Here is a 17,510-nt window from a genome sequence, read left to right as displayed (position 1 = left end):
CTCAGTTGATTAAGCGTCTGACTTTGGCTAAGGTCATGATCTTGCGGTTTGTGAGTTCGAGCCCCATGTCAGGCTCTGTGTTGACAGCTCAGAGCCTGAAGCCTGCTTTTGATTCTGTGTCTCCCTCTCTCTCTGCCTTTCTCCTGCTTGTGCTGTCTCAAAAATAAATAAACATTTAAAAAAAATTTTTTAAAAGACAGCAAATTTCATAAATAAATTTAGCTCTTGTTTGAAAGAACACCAATAAAGGCAAGAATATTGTCAGAAAGTAGCCTTAAAGTTTATCATTTGTAACTTAGAAGTAATTACTTCATTGTTATATAAAAATATCTGAAGTGACATTAAATCCTACCGTCATTAATTGGTAATCACATCTACATTGTCAAGTGTTTCAGGGAATGTTGATTCTGGCTTCCTAGTGTTACAGTGCCCTGACAAAACACTATGGAGTATTAATGTGCATGTCTCTCATTCCCAACGTAGCAAATTCTGCTCGGCATGAACACATGTGGCCTGGCCATAGCAATACTCATGTGGGAAACTGGTGGAAACAGAATGGATAGCAATTTAAGAGAGGTGGATTGTTATTTCAGGAGGTGAGTAGAACAACAGAGAAGTGTATGAAAGTCCAGAGTCAGTAAATTTTGAAGGACTTGAGTTGGGAACCAGAGAAAGTAGGAGGGTAGGAGAAGGATTTGTAGTCTCTCTGTGACAGATTCGCCTGGCTAAAAAGATGTGTGGCTCAGAAGAAAGGAGGTCTATAGTATGTTGAAGTCTTATGTTGGAGGAAGGGGATAGAAATCAGTACTAAGTTCATTAGGAGGGGCCTGACATATACCTAAGATAACCCCAAATGACCATGTCCTATAAGTGGAGATCCCCTCTCTTCTAATGTGCATGGAACCTATGTATATGATGGGTTATCACTCCAGTAGTTATGTTGTAGTAAATGGAAAAGGTGGAGGGATTTTAATGAGGCTGACTTTATCAGTTGATCCCTTTGAAAGCAAAAGCTCTCCTGCTACTCTTGAAGAAGTAAGCAGCCATGTCATGAACTACCTAGGGAAATGGGCAGGTTCTGGGAGCAGAGGGCCTCAGTCCTATAGGCACAAGGAACTGAATTCTACCAACTGTCTAGATAAACTTGGAAGAGGGCTCTGAGCTGCAGATGAGAATGCATGCTAGCCAATACCTTGATTGGAGGCTTGTGACATCCAGAGCAGGAGACACATTTAAGCCATGCCCAGACTCGTGACCCAAGGAAAGTGAGGCAGTAAATTTGTATTGTTTTTAAACCACTATCTTTGTGGTAATTTGTTCCACAGCAATCAAAAACTAATCAAGACCTCTTTCAGATGTTTGGTTAGGGCGGGAAAATAGCTAGCCAGGCTTCTAAAGAAAAATATCACAATAACTTAGATCATTTTGGAAAATATTTGATCATTGTGACTATCCCATTTGCCTATGTCTAGTCCATTATTTTAAAGACCTGAGAAGAGCCATTCTTGAGCTAGTTAGTTTTTTAAGACTGTTTCCTCATTGCTTAGTTTTAGAACATTTTGCCTATGGCTATTGACTAGTTTTTCAAATATTATAGCAATATTTTCTATTTATTAAATGATGGCATTTGAAGCTGGTAACTATGACAGACTGGTTGTTCTTCTATGAAAGACTGACATCCTCATTTCTATAATTATATTTCCAATGGTCTCACCTGGCTTTTTCCACTCAAAGTAACTCACTGTTATTGAAGGAAACAAAAATAAATGTCTTAATAATTTTCTAATTAGCACTTCAGGCAAATCTAAGATAGATGTTGGAATGGTTGATATGTACACAATGTCTTAGCAATCATAAACAAGAAAGAAGACATCTGTGCTTCGGAAAGAACCATTCAAAACACTTGGTACCCCACCCTTTCGTTTTTACGTTTAATCTGTGCTCTTCTACTCAAAATCCATTGGAAGATTAGCAATCCCTCTGTAACATTATTTATTTAATAAAAATGAGTATTTGCTTATTTTGATTTTTATTTCATTTTGTGTGTTAAAAAAATTTTTTTTCCATAAAGGAATAAAGGATTCAAAGAAATTGAATTTGCTCTGACCTTTATATCATTTTAAGGGCCAGCGAATTTCTGAAGATACAAGATTAAACAAATCTCTGTAATTAATTGGTTTAGATTAGTCAGGATAAATATGCTTCGTTTTAGAAACGTATAATAATGGCATGGAGTTGAGAAGAATCTTCTCCATGTGTCGTGAGGTTGCTCATGAGAATAGCTAGCCAATGGAGTGGCCAGGCAAAGTTTATAGGTGGATGTCTGCTCTTCTTTCTTTTCAGTTCCATTTCTTGCCAAGAAGTGGCAAAAATCTTCCAAAATCTAATGCCCCAAAGGGCAGCGCAGTATGACAGCAACTGCTCAGAAAATCTTTTGAGAGGGAGGGGAAAAAAGTGCTTAGGAATGATTCCAGATCGTCAGCCCAAGAATTTGAGGGAGTCGCTTAAAGGCAAAGCAGTAGGTCACTTGTTTCTAGTACTGCAAGGTATTTCAGTCTGTAGTCACCTGTGTTAAAACATGCGAGGACACATTAGGAGCCATGTTTCACATTCATTCACTGTTAGGATCTTGAAAAAAGTTGCTGGCCTGAGTACCTTGTTACTCTCTCATTAGAAAAATAGCAACCCAAGTGATCCTGTGACACTGCCTTTCTCTGCCATAGGAGAGCAGCACTTCCCAAAGCCTGGCATCTGGTAACACATTATACCGTAATCAGAAATTACCCTACACCAAAGAGAGCTAATGGAGCGGAACAAAATCTTTAGAAACAAGTCCCCTTTTGTTATCGGAGAGCTTTTCACAAGTCACTGTTTCCTTGCAGTGTGTGGTACATTAGCAGAGACAAAGACCCGAGCCTCTCTAGTAACCTATGAAGTAAATAGGTCAGCTAATCTGGACTGAATTCACTGCAGTTTGCAGCACGTAAAGTCCTTTGCCAACCCATGCCTGTGATGTCCCTGTACTCCCTTCAGCCAGGAGGAATTAGTGCTCTAGCACATAGCACATGAAACCAGCACTGACTGGGTTTTTAATGTAGAATTTTAACTAGCCTTTTCTTCTGTTGCTTGCCATCCTTGGCTAGTTCTATGAGCTAACAGTGTTGAAATGACTTCGTTTGGGGCGCCTGGGTGGCTCAGTCGGTTGGGCGGCCGACTTCGGCTCAGGTCATGATCTCGCGGTCCATGAGTTCGAGCCCTGCGTCGGGCTCTGTGCTGACAGCTCAGAGCCTGGAGCCTGTTTCAGATTCTGTGTCTCCCTCTCTCTGACCCTCCCCCGTTCATGCTCTGTCTCTCTCTGTCTCAAAAATAAATAAACGTTAAAAAAAAAATTAAAAAAAAAAAGAAATGACTTCGTTTATTTTCTATCGCTGCTGCAACTGCTTGAATCAGAACAAATTATGAAATAAATTTTAGTCTGTACTCTTGGACTGTAACTACAAAGTATGCATGTTTACATTGGATGCAAATAATTGTCTTTCCTTAATAATATTAATGAGGAGCACCTGGGTAGCTCAGTCAGTTAAGTGTCCGACTCTTGGTTTCAGCTCAGTTTATGATCTCACAGTTCATGAGTTTGAGCTCCCATTAGGCTCTGTGCTGGCAGCATGGAGCCTGCTTGAGATTCACTCTCACTCTCTCTCTCCCTGCGCCTCTGCCATGCACACACACACTCTCTCTGTCTCTCTCTCTCAAAATAAATACACTTTTTAAAAAATAAAAATATTTATGAAATACTTATTTCTTCATAAATATTAAATAAAGGGAACAAGACCAATGATGACCTCCTAAATCAGTCTTGTGTTTAAGCCTCCATATCTGTCATTATGATATATAGCATCTTTTTCTGAGCATCCTTTTGCATTTTTCTCCCCATCTCCAACTCTGGTTAATTTATTCAATACAATTTAAAAAATAATAAATGGACTTTGTTGGAGCAGTTTGAGACTTACAAAAAAATGAACAAAAGAAGAGTGAGTTCCCATATACTGCCTCACCACTTTCCTCAGTGTCCCCTTTTGTTACCCATTTTTAGTGCAATACATTTGTTACAGTTGATGAGACAATGCTGAGACATCATCATTAACTAAAGTCTATCGTTTACATCAGCGTTCACTTTTGTGTTGTGTTTGTTGTGTTGTATATGTTTCTTGACAAATATACAATGAGATGTTTCCACCGTTATTTTAAAAAGAATCCAGGTACCACTTTGAGTGTTAGTTTTCTGGTTTTGCAGATACTGTAAAACTAAACAAGAAAAATAATAGTGTCCTTGTTGAGCTCCAGAATTGCCAATTGACCGTTAAGGTACTTCCAGCGTACCCACCACTATATGTTGTTTCTGTCGATGTGAGTGATCGCTGATGTGCAAGAATGCTTTTCTTCTTTTTCTGTGGTGAAGATGAAAGCTGCCTTGTTTATGTTAAGTGAGTAGATCCAAAGGAGAACTAAGAGGAACATCCAGATGAGGTCTTCTACCCATCCTACTTTGTGACTATCTCCATTACCTTCCAATACATGTATACTTGAATCTCACATATAAGAAAGATGATGGTGGGGATTTTGGCCATGGTAGAGTTTTGGTGACATCTAGGAAAACCCTTAACTAAACTTTCTCATTAGCAATTTTCACGCTCTCTTTTTATTTAAAAATTTGTGTACTTGATCTTTCCCTTTTTTTCATTGGGATTAGGTTGTAACATGTTTTATTGATTTATAAAATATAAGGTTGTATTGTTTTATTCTTCATAAATATTCTCAACTTTTATCTTTATTCTTTTCAGTGTTATTAGATTCATAATTTTTTTTTCTGGAAAAAGGATTCACACATCTTTATTTTCCTCTTTGTGTGTAAAACTATGTTTTACTTTTTCTATGCTAAACATATATGCATAAATAATATAAATGTACATGAAAATTTTAAATGTACATGTATTTATTGCACAGGATAAGAAATAGAATTTTACTAATATCTTCTTTTTTTATTATGGCTTATTGTTGAGAGACAGAGTGTGAGTGGGGAAGGGGCAGAGAGAGAGGAAGACACAGAATCTGAAGCAGGTGCCAGGCTCTGAGCTGTCAGCACAAAGCCCAGTGCGGGGCTCAAACTCACAAGCTGGGAGATCATGACCTGAGCTGAAGTAGGAAGCCCAACTGACTGAGCCACCCAGGCGCCCCTAATTTTATTAATATCTTAGAAAGGCACTGAATAAACCTCTCTGGTGCTTTTCTCCTTCTTTTCCCCTAACAAAATCCACAGTCCTGAAGTTTATGGTACTCATTACTTAGCTTTGCTTGATAGTTTTACTACCTGTATATTTATCCTTAAGCAATATACTGGTAAATTTTGCCACCATTTATACATAATAGGAATGAAATTATGCTGTATTTTTCTAAGACTAGCTTCTTTTGTTTAGTATTATATTTTTGAGTTCACTTGTTTTCACAGCTATGTATTTTCCAAAGAATAAGTATACCAGAATGTATTCATTTGAATAGGAGCAGAATAAGCGACCCCAAAATGTGCCACTTTTATATGTGGATTATTTTGAGCTGGAAGCAATCAAGACCCAGCAGTCTCAAAAACTTTTACCTCTCTCTTAACTGCCTGAAAGAATTTAGATAGGGGGCCTAGCACAGAAAGAGAAGTTTTACCAGAAAATTTTTTATCTGAAAGACATACCTGCATGGCAGGGCAAACATCTCATTACCAAATGTCTGTTCTATTTATCTCCCTATGGATTGTTCTGTTTGCCTTCTAGCCCTGGACCCCTGTGTCATTTCTTAGCTCAGGATGGCTTACAAGCCTCAGTTGCCTGATTGTCTTTGAGTCTCATATTTTTATGGGGCTTCCATGCCTATGAAATTAAATTTGTTTTTCTCATATTAATCTGTTGTAAATCAATTTAATTAGTATGCCAAAGAACCTAGGAAGGTATAAGAAAATTTGTCCACCTTGACACATTTAACTGTGAGTGAAGTCACATTTTAACTATTAGGAACACCATTCCTAATGGGCAAAAAAATATTTTTGATCTTTAATTTATTTATTTTTATTTTACTTAAATCCAAGTTAGTTAACTTATAGTTTAAGAATGGTTTCAGGAATAGAATTTAGTGATTCATCACTTACATATAACACCCAGTGTTATTATCCCAAAAGTGCCCTCCTTAATGCCTATCACCCATTTAGCCCATTCCCCCCCGGAGCAACCCTCAGTTTGTTCTCTGTACTTAGGAGTCTCTTATGGTTTGCTTCTCTCTGTTTTTATCTTATTTTTCCTTCCCTTCCCCTATGTTCATTTGTTTTGTTTCTTAAATTCCACATGAGTGAAATCATATGATATTTATCTTTCTCTGAATAATTTATTTTGCTTAGCATAATACATTCTAGTTCCATCCACGTTGTTGCAAATTGGAAGATTTCGTTCCTTTTAATTGCCAAGTAATATTCCACTGAATATATAAACCACATTTTCCTTATCCATTCATCCATCGATGGATATTTGGGCTCTTTCCGTAATTTAGCTATTGTTGATAGCACTGCTGTAAACATCGGGGTGCATGTTCCCCTTTGAACCAGCATTTTTGTATCCTTTGGATAAATGCCTAGAGGTACAATTACTGGGTCATAGAGTAGCTCTATTTTTAATTTTTTAAGGAATCTCCATACTGTGTTCTAGAGTGACTGTTTGCATTCCCACCAACTGTGTGAAAGTGTTCCCTTTTTAAAAATCTTTTTACACTTACTTATTTTGAGAGAAAGAGAGAATGTGCATAAGAGTTGGGGAGGGGCAGAGAGAGATAGGGAGAGAGAGAATCCCGAGGCAGGCTCCGTGCTGTCAGTGCAGAGTCCAGTTTGGGGCTCAATGCTATGAACTGCGAGACCATGACCTGAGCCAAAATCAAGAGTCCAACACCCAACCAACTGAGCCACTCTGGTGCCCCAAAAGTGTTCCCTTTCTCCGCATCTTCATCAACATCTATTGTTTTTGTGTTGTTGATTTTAGCCATTCTGACAGGTGTGAGGTTGTATTTCATTGTGGTTTTGATTTGTACTTCCCTGATGATGAGCAATGTTGAGCATCTTTTCATATGTCTATTAGCCATCTGGATGTCTTCTTTGGAAACGTGTCTGTTCATGTCTTTTGCCCATTTCTTTACTGGATTTGTTTGTTTGTTTGTTTGTTTATTTGTTTGTTTTGCGGGTTGAGTTTGGTAAGTTCTTTATAGATTCCGTATACTAACCCTTTTTCTGAAATGTCATTTGTAAATATCTCCTGTTCCATCTATAGTTTTGTTGATTGTTTGCTGTGCAGAAGCTTTTTATCTTTATGAGAGCCCAGTAGTTCATTTTTGCTTTTATTTCCTTTGCCTCCACAGATATGTCTAGTAAGAAGTTGCTGTGGCCAAGGTCAAAGAGGTTGTTGCCTGTTTTCTTCTCTAGGATTTTGTTGCCTTCCTGTCTTACATTTAGGTCTTTCATCCATTTTATTTTTGTGTATGGTATAAGAAAATGGTCCAGGTTTATTCTTCTGCCTATTGCTGTCCAGTTTTCCTGACACCATTTGCTGAAGAGACTGCCTTTTTTCCATTGGATATTCTTTCCTGCTTTGTCAAAGATGAGTTGGCTATACATTTGTGGGTCCATTTCTGAGTTCTCAAAAAGAAGTTTTTTTTTGAGAAATATACCAAAATGTGGCCATTCTACCCTGAATGAACATTTGGATTAAATCCCAATTTTTTGCTATTTGGGACAATCTTCCTATGAGCATTCTTGTACATGTCTCATTGTATAAGTTCAAATGTTTTCATTTTTTTTAAAAAAATTTTAATGTTTATTTATTTTTGAGAGAGAGAGAGAGAGAGAGAGAGAGAGAGAGAGAGATGGAGTGTGAACGGGTGAGCGGCAGAGAGAGGGAGACACAGAATCCGAAGCAGGCTCCAGGCTCCAAGCTGTCAGCCCAGAGCCCGACGCGGGGCTCGAACTCACAAACTGTGAGATCATGACCTGACTGAAGTCAAACACTTAACCAACTGAGCCACCCAGGCACCCCAAATGTTTTCATTTTTTATTTTTATTTTAAACCACTAAGGGTATACCACATACCATTTACATGCTTAATACTAAAACTATTTGGCAATATGGCTGAATAAGTTTACATTTACACAAGTATTAAGAGTTTCCATTGCTTCATATATTTGAACACACTATGGTATAAAATTTTAATTTTTGACAATTTGGTGAGTCTGAAATGGAACAAATTTGGTCCTAATATATCTTTGCATCTGTCTGACCTCTATGGCATCTGTGGTCACATCCCTTTTTCATTGCTTCTTTGTAATTTCTCTCTCTCTTTTTATTAATCTGGCTAGATTTTTTAAACATTTTAATTGCCTTTTCAAAAAAAGCAGCCTTCATTCTTTGTTTAATTTCTGTGTTTTGTTGGTTTTCTATTTTATTAAGTCTATATTTTACTCTATTACCTTTTTTCTTCTTCTTTATTTGGTTTACTTTTTATTTATTTCTAATTTTTTAAGTTATATAATGCTTTCATTAATGTTAAGCCTTTATTCTTTAATCATGTAAGCTTTCAAGCTATGTTTGCCCTAAATATTTAGCTCTTTCCCACAATTTAAAATCATTTTAATCCCTTTCTAAACACTTTTTACTTCCTATTATGACTTCATTTTAATTCATGAGTTATTTAGAAATGTATTTAAAAATTTTTGATATTTGGGTTCTTCTAGTTGTCATTGGGTTATTGATATCTATGTTCATTATGTGTGGTCAGAGAATCTGTTGTTTTACAGTTTACCATTTACCATATGTTTTACCATTCCTTTGATGTTTTGAGATTTGCATTATGGCCTTAGGAAAAAATATATAATTATATTACTGTGTTGAGAGTGCTTGGAAAGATTTATTCTCTAATTGGCCCATGCAATTTTTTATATATAATCATTAAATTAAACTTGTTGGGGCGCCTGGGTGGCACAGTCGGTTAAGCGTCCGACTTCAGCCAGGTCACGATCTCGCGGTCCGTGAGTTCGAGCCCCGCGTCAGGCTCTGGGCTGATGGCTCAGAGCCTGGAGCCTGTTTCCGATTCTGTGTCTCCCTCTCTCTCTGCCCCTCCCCCGTTCATGCTCTGTCTCTCTCTGTCCCAAAAATAAATAAAAACGTTGAAAAAAAAATGTTTTTAATTAAACTTGTTAATTCTATCGCTTAAGTATTCTATGTCTTTAATGACTATTTTTGATTACTCTAGCTCTCACTCTCTTACCATTGACTGAGAAGGCTTTAATGTTCCCGTCAGCATGGCTGACCTCTAGATAGAATTCTTCCTAACTCTGGGACCCTTACATCCTTTTGCCTATAGCATTTACTTTAGAAATCTTTCATTGTAATTTCTTTCTCTGCCCCTTTCAGATGTAAAAGTTTTTAAGCTTCTTGCCAGTTTTACAACCAAAAAGTGTCTTTCTCAAGGACCTGGGAGCCATCCCTTTAAAACATAATCATCAAGAAAGATAGCACCCCTATCACTTAGTCTGTGTGAAAGAATACCTGTCTCTAAGATACTTATTTTTTATCCTTTGTGGTCTTAATGTTTTAGTCATGTAATTTTAACATCACATGCATATATTTTGATATTTTATAAAATATCCAATCCAGTATTCTTTGCATTTTAGATAAGCACAAGGTCGATTTATATTCAAAATGATTACTGACAAGTTTTTAGCTCTTTCTACTTTATATTTCTCATTTCTGTTTATTTTGTTGTTCTTTCATCCTATGTTGAGACTGATGGAGGAAATTTTCCTTGTTCTTTTCTGAGCTAGAATTTATTTTTCATTCAACCTTTTACAAAGGATATACCTCCTTGGTGTCCCTGAGTCATCTAGGGGACACACACTTAATCTCAACTTGAAAAGATCTTTGGAGTTATCTTCTATCCCTAAGGTTATAGTTTTTTAACCAAGCAGAAGCTGAAGTCCTAGAATTTTTTTAACCGAGTTAAGATTCATATTTATCTTTATCAGTTTTAAGCATGTTGGGTTTTTTTTATCACTTCACCTGTATTTCAGAGGGTCTGCCTACATGATGCTTAATCATTTTCTAAATACTCTGCAATGTATATTTGTATTTCCTCTTTGATAAGAGAGGAATTTAAGAGATAGTTTTTAAAATTCTGTCATAGATTTTTTTTGAGTTTCCATGTTTTCTTTTACTTTTAGCTTTATTTCCTTATGCTCAGGTTCTACCAGGTTTTCAGTGCTAACTTCTATCAACTTACTCTGCCAGTACTCCCCAAAGTTTAACGTGTATCCAAATCACCTAGATGTCTTGTTAAAAATGCAGATCATTTTTCAATAGGTTTAGATAACTTTCTAGCAGTTTTTCAGATAATGCTGTTATGCTGAGACTTCTGATCCATAGACAACACTTTGAATAGGTCTCATTCTAAAATTTGTTTTTTAATGTTTATTTATTTTTGAGAGAGAGAGACAGAGTGTGAGTAGGGAGCAGTGAGAAAGGGAGACACACAATCCGAAGCAGGCTTTAGGCTCAGCACAGAGCCCAATGCGGGGCTCAAACCCACAAGTCATGAGATCATGACCTGAGCTGAAATTGGATGCTTAACTGACTGAGCCACCCAGGAGACCCTAGAAGGTCCCATTCTATTATTTCAGTAGTTTGGGGAGTGATTCTTGGCCTTATCTTCACCAGTTTCTTGCTAAGTGGTCACAGCTTTTGTTCAATATAAAAATGTCTAATAGTTTGGTGTTTAAAGAAAGACCGTATCTTATTTAATCATCATTGTGTCACACCAGTGGATTTGAATAGTTGGTTTCTACGCTGAGAAAAGTGAGCTCCAGTACCCAGTAGCATACCCCAGACAATTCTCAGTCTTAATTTTCCTGTCTCATATGTGTGTACCCGATGTTTTCCGAAAGGACTGAGTGTGCAGGGCTAGGCATCAACTTCAGTTCAGATAATCAGCCCTAGAATACTTTTTCTCTGATTCTGTTGTGTCTTCTTTCTCATGGGCTTTTTCTGCTGACTTTTTGGTCTTTTTCTTTCAGGTGAAGATGAGAATTGGCCTCGCGTCTCTTGAAACCCTCTGTGTGACAGTTTTTCTGAGTGTTGATTTAACATTTCGGTGTCTCTTTTCAGCTGACTGGTTGGCATTTGTGAAGCTCCATGTTTTCTAATTATTACTTTTATTATAGCTTTCTCTAGTAGGTTCCTAATGCATATTAGCATAATACAAATTTTGTGAAATCTTCAGTAAAAAATCTGTTTCACTTGTGTAAACCTTTATTTCTCAAACTTACCCAGGCATAAAAATTCTTAGTTTCGATGGCAAAGGCATCCTTTTTCATTTTGCCAATGATGCTGAATTTTATATACCAATACAAGCATATACTTATCAACCAACCACATTTTAAAATTGCACTAAGTAACAAGTATTATACTAAGTACTTTAAAGACATTATTTCATTTTATACTTACAATCACCTAATGAGGTATTATAAGCTCCATTTGATAAGAGGGAATTTAGCAGAGGCTTAGTAATTTATAAAAAATATTTAGCTAATAGGTAGGACAGAGGTCTAATTTAATTTAGGTTGCCTGGCTTGAAAGTAGGTTATGTATCTTTTTAGGATGCTTTACTGCTTTTCAGGTACCCAATACTGGCCCTTTCCCTAGCACAGGGACCACTCAGCTAATTCTGATATTGTTTAAAATAAAAAGATTTAAAAAATAGAACAAAAAGGTGGGGTGGCAGTTATTGAGAGTTGTGGGAGACTGTTAGGCATACTTTACCAGTAAAGGATGGCCAGAAGGGTGTGTTTGTCACCTAATAAATGTGGCTCAGTCCCAGAGAAACCTCATTCTCAGAAGAGATTTTAATGTATTTTACAGGTGTCTGTCTGCTTTGCAAGGTTCTTCCTCCAGGGCAGTTTTGCAAAGGTGATGAATGGGAGGTGACATGGTAGGAGATTTCTGATTGGCATACCTTATGTGAAAAGGTGGAGAGCTCTACTCTTAGCCAGTAGTCGAATCTAATTTCCAAAACCAAATGAGAATACTAATGCTAATAAAAGACCTAGAACACCACTTTATTACATCCCATTGTGTTTATAGTTCTTGGCAAAGGCAGGAAAAAAAAATTCCTGCAATCCAATTAGGACAATCTGCATAACAAAAGTATTAACAAGAAACAGTAGAGGTAGGAAATTGTTGATGATTTTCATTATCTGTAATGCTGCTGAGAGCTTTATTTATCTTCACCTTGAAGCTTTGGAGAAAATCTTGACTCTTCTTGGCAGCATTAGCTTCTTTTCCTGAAACATCTTGGTATTTAAATAAGCATCAGCCCTTGAGGTTATTTTGGAATGTTTTCCTTTCCCAGGTGCCTGGGGTTTTCTGTTATGAAAAGAGACTCACAGGGTGTGTGACTGGGGTGCTCTAGGGGCTGTTTATTATTTAAATGAACATTTTTGTCATATTTAAAATTACAAGATTCCAAGCGGCTTGAATGGAGTGAGAAGTGTTAGCTTTAAATACCAGTTCTCCCCCTTCATTGAATGATGTTGGACAATTAACTTGGTCTAAGTTTCCTCCCCGTGATGATGGATCACAGTACCTAACTCATCAGACCATGGCAAGAATTTCAAGGAATTGTATATTATATTAACATAACGTACACAGTTCTACATTATGATATAGAATTTACTATAAATAAATATACTTATATAATACTAATTAATATTAACATAATCAATATATAATTGAATTACATAATATATCATACTATAATGTATAATAAAATTATATGATTTTAATTAATGTTAATATAACTAATATCATATCATTGAATTACATAACATAATACTATAATATATAATAAAATTATATGATATTAATATAATTAATATATAATTATACTTCTATGGTTATTTATTATATAATTAAATATAAATAAATATATAATTATATATAATTAGTATGAATTACATATAATAAATACTAATTATATATAATTATAATATATAATAATTATACTAATTATATATATTATGTATATTATATATAACATAATTAGTACAAATTATATATAATTATATTAAATCTTGTATTAAATCTTTTATAATGTAATACTATATTAATATAAATACATGATAATTATATATATATAAAGTCTCCAACCACATTAGATATTTTGTGATTAGGCGCTAGCCTCTTTTTTTTTTTTTTAATGTTTGTTTATGAGAGACACAGTGTGCAAGTGAGTAAAGGGCAGAGAGAGACGGAGACACAGAATCCAAAGCAGGCTCCAGGCTCTGAGCTCCCAGCACCAAACCCTACATGGGGTTTGAACCCACCAACTCTGAGCTCATGACCTGAGCCAAAGTTCGACGCGTAACCTACTCAGTCACCCAGGTTCCCAGGGGTTAACCTCTTATGACAAGTCTCATGAAGATTTGCTCAGGGGAAGAACATGGTTTGCTCTCCTGGACCAAGTTAATAGTTCAGATATTAGCAGTGCATTGGAGATAACTTGAATGGTTCTTTCCAGTTAGCTTTTATGTTTTTTAAGTCAGAGATATTTATATGAGCCAATTCTGGGGAAAAGTTGAATGCAAGACAAATAAGCAATTATCAAAAATGGCTGGAGAAGTGGATTTTTCTGGTCGAGCTGGATTTGGAGAACAGTTCTTGAGCTCACACTTTCCTCCATTTTTGGTAAAATTATCTTCACAAATATCTTCATAGGTGAGAAGGAGGAAAGATTTTTCTCTACCCTCAAGGTCTTCCAGCTGGACTAAGAATTAAATTTACATGAGACAGATTAAGAGAAGAAAAAAAGGAAGTTTTATTGCCAGCACATGGAGGCCCAATCATGAAATTGAGACCTAAAGAAATGACCAAGGCAGGCAGTTTTTATACTTTTTAGACAAAGAAGCAATAATTCTGTTAGGAGTTGACCCAACAAAGAAAACTTAACTTGGGGAGCTTCAGTTAGTAAGCAGTTTTAAAAAGACTTTGGGGTATAGGTAGTAAAGCAATAAAAAGTTACAAGTGTTATTTATACCCAGCTTTCTTGACTCTAAATTTCCTCTCCCAGGTGATAAGGATGCTCCTTTACCTCCGGGTACACGAAGGGTACCTTTCACATGGGAGATTTATTTCCTGGTTTTAGGAGGACAAAGGAGGTCATGGGTGTCGTTCGTGCACAGGCTGTACATTAAGTGACTTTTATTTTAAATAATCAGTATGCCACAGTGGCCTATTTGGGGGCAGCCTGCCCTTGGCCACTACATAAGGCAGATGTTCAGAGTGCTTTTCATATCATATGTTGGATTAGAAGCCTTTATGACTCATGTACTAACAAATTAGTACAAAAACAGAGTTTTTTCATGATAACTCACTACCTTTGAAGTCATGCCTATCAAAACACCAGTTTAGATGCAACTCTAATAAAATGGTCTTCAGCTCCTCTCTGTTTTTCTGTTATCTCTGATTGACTACACTGTAATTAACAAGGTGGTATTTGAAAAGGATGATTCTAAGTAAGATAGGTAGGCTAATTCATCCCCTAACTTCTTTCAACATTTTGCCTTTCTATTCTTCTATCTTCTGACTTTACTCAGCTCCTTTCTTGGAATGTGATTCTTTAAATGATTTATTTTCATTTATCTGTCACTTGGAAAACTGATAAAGTCATCTTGGCTTAGAGTGATTCTAGAAAGGACTTCATTTCTGTCAGACCCCCATCTCCTGCTTCAGGCAGACTCCACACCTAGCCAACCATGGCAGAAGAGCTCACAGTCTTCATCATATGAAAGTGCCAGAGGAGCTGGATTATCACTTGAAACCAGAAGTTTCCACATAATGGGGGCCCCTGGGTGGCTCAGTCACTTAAGCTTCTGACTCTTGATTTTGGCTCAGCTCATGATCTCATGGTTTGTGAAATCAAGTCCCATGTCAATCTCTTTCTCCCCCTCTCTCTGCCCCCTCTCACTTATGCGTGCATTCTCTCTCTCTTCCGCTCTCTCTCTCTCAAAAATAAAAAAAACTAACCAAAAAAATAAGTTTCCACTTAGTAGCTAATAGATCACAAATATCAGAGCTGGATGCAGGTGTTCCTAGGGAAGACACTTAGAATTATAAAGGGAAATAAAACTAAAGATCCTGAGGGAATCATAAATAAGATTCTGCTTTTATTTATCGGCATTAAAGTTTTTTTTTCCCTTGAAACTCCAGATGTTTAAGTACTTGAGTGTGTTATGTGTCCTTATGTGTACCCCGTATGTAAATGTGTACATCTGTGTATTGGTGTATAAAACTATATGAAGGTATGTGTCTGTTCATGTGTGTGTGTGTAGATTTAGCTTATGCATATACTCACATGACTAACCCATTATCTGGAGACTTTATTTTCTTTCAGAAGTATCACAGACAATCCATTTATGATTGTGAATGATTCCTTTATCCTTCTGATAATTCACAGTAATTCAAGTCTTTTTGGGGTTGTTTACTCTAGTTTTTTTTTAATATTTATTATTTACTTTTTGAGAGAGAGACAGAGTGTGAGCAAGGAAGGGGCAGGGAGAGAGCGAGACACAGAATCTGAAGCAGGTTGTAGGTTCCCAGCTGTCAGTGCAGAGCCCAACACAGCGCTCAAACCCAAGAATCGTGAGATCATGACCTGAGAGAAGTCAGACGCTTAACCCACTGAGCCACCCAGGCACGCTTTACTTTAGCTTTAAAGATGGAATCAGAAAGCCAGAGTCCTTTGGCTACTATAGCTCTATCTAGCATCCTCTGCTACTTAATGACTATATAATCTTAGATTACTTAGCCTCATTAAAATTCATTTTCCTCATTTGCAAAACAGAGAAAATGTAACTGAGAAGCATATAGTGACTACTGTCTAAAAGAAAACATTTAAAACTAGCACAGGGCCTGGCATATATTAGGTGTCTAATAAATATTATTGCTGCTTTTACTATAAGCATTAGCATTACTAGTACTTGATTATTACTACTACCATCACTACGAGTACAACATTCAGCACATGTAATCCACATAGTTTCTGTTGTTCCTTGGAGCTTCCGTGGCTTACCATCTCCAAATATGTTACAAAGCCAGATGTCAAAAAGGGAATATATTCATGTTGGACATTTTAAATAAAAGCTGATATTTTATGAACTTCTAAATATGACCTCCACACATGCCAAAAGCAGTAAGGCATCCTCAAAAGATACATAACCTACTTTCAAGCCAGGCAACCTAAATTAAATTAGACCTCTGTCCTACCTATTAGCTAAATATTTTTTATAAATTACTAAGCCTCTGCTTAATTCCCTCTTATCAAATGGAGCTTATAATACCTCATTGGGTGATTGTAAGTATAAAATAAGATAATGTCTTTAAAGTACTTAGTATAATACTTGTTACTTAGTGCAAATTTAAAATGTGGTTGGTTGATAAGTATACGCTTGTATCGGTATCTAAAATGAAAAAGGATGCCTTTGCCATTGAAACTAAGAATTTTATGCCTGGGTAAGTTTGAGAAATAAAGGTTTACACAAAGTGAAAACTCTATTTGTAATATAGACAAGTGATCCTAATTTATCTGGCTATATGACTGTCAGATTTTATTAATACGAAACTCACCTATAAATCATATTGAAATCCTGGCTGAGGGAAAAAAAAAACTACATATCTCAGATGAAGTTTCTGTGGTTGAAAAAAATGTTAAAGTCTTTTAAAAGTGTAATTTATTAAGTATCAACTATATGTCAAGTACTCTTTTTTTAAAAAAATCACTTTTTTTTAATGTTTATTTATTTGTTTTGAGAGAGAGCACAATCAGGAGAAGGACAGTGAGAGAGAGGGAGAGAGAGAATCCTAATAAGCAGGCTCCACACTGTCAATGCAGACCCTGATACCAGGTTTGAACTCACGAAACGCGAGATCATGACCTGAGCCAAAATCCAGACTCATACACATAACCTACTGAGCCACTCAGGTGCCCCACATCAAGTACTCTTTTAGATAATTTATATTTTGTGAAAAATTAAAAATATCCATATTTAAAAATATTATCCTGAATGCATACATGAAGTTTCTGGAACAGAGCCTGTTATTATTTATAATAATAACCACATGGTTCCCTTATGTCCAGTTCTTATAAATGGGGTGATATGATGAGAGCACTATCTAATAAAGATTAAAACTTTATACATAAGGAGTCTGTATTTAAAAAAAATTTTTTTTTCAACGTTTATTTATTTTTGGGACAGAGAGAGACAGAGCATGAACGGGGGAGGGGCAGAGAGAGAGGGAGACACAGAATCGGAAACAGGCTCCAGGCTCTGAGCCATCAGCCCAGAGCCTGACTCGGGGCTCGAACTTACGGACCGCGAGATCGTGACCT

Source organism: Puma concolor, chromosome A1 (assembly GCF_028749965.1).
Source record: "Puma concolor isolate L17-30 chromosome A1, mPumCon1.1.hap2, whole genome shotgun sequence".
NCBI classification, from domain to species: domain Eukaryota; kingdom Metazoa; phylum Chordata; class Mammalia; order Carnivora; family Felidae; genus Puma; species Puma concolor.
The sequence above is the reverse complement of the archived record's forward strand: the minus strand, read 5'-3'. Positions refer to the sequence as shown.